This window comes from Sinocyclocheilus anshuiensis, unplaced genomic scaffold, assembly GCF_001515605.1.
Source record: "Sinocyclocheilus anshuiensis isolate Anshui unplaced genomic scaffold, SAMN03320099.WGS_v1.1 scaffold1372, whole genome shotgun sequence".
Classification (NCBI taxonomy): domain Eukaryota; kingdom Metazoa; phylum Chordata; class Actinopteri; order Cypriniformes; family Cyprinidae; genus Sinocyclocheilus; species Sinocyclocheilus anshuiensis.
In genome coordinates, this window is record NW_015546103.1 from 613,452 (window position 1) to 614,129 (window position 678).

Below are 678 nucleotides of genomic sequence, written 5' to 3' on the forward strand. Positions count from 1 at the left end.
AGATAATTGGCATAATACATATTTACCTGACTGATAATAAATTGTTACATTTGATCTATTCTGACTTACTCTGAAATTATTTCCTCAAGTAGATTAAGTGAATGCGTATCCGGAAAACTGCGACCAGGGTTACGTGCATACTAGATCTCAGGTTTAGATGAAGCATGGGGCGCATCAGGTGAGATAATGGTTTCTGACTAACCGCTTGACCTTAGTTTTAGTTGTACTCAGTTACGTTAACCATGTATATGATTTCAGAGTTAATTAAGTTGTACGTAATTATACTAACTATCGGGCTCTAGACAAGGGGTTCTAGAAAACCTCTGATTAATGCTTGGAGTGTTAATTAAGTTGTACGTGGTTATACTAACTATCGGGGTCTAGACAAGGGGTTCTAGAAGAACCGCTGATTAATGTTTGAGCATTACATGGGTAACTGTAGGGGGCTAAACAGACCTACTATTTAAAGTATATTAAATAGTATTAGCCACAAACCTTCTGGCTAAGGGTCAGACTGGCGAGTTTGTGATCGTGGAGCCCACGCGTAGCGGCCGCCGTGAGGCATCCTAAATGACATAGATTCCTAATCAACGAGTAAAATATAAGTAAAGAGTTAACTAGAATAATCAAATGTCAGAATAATTAGAGACCGACAAACAACCAATTTGCCTTTCAACC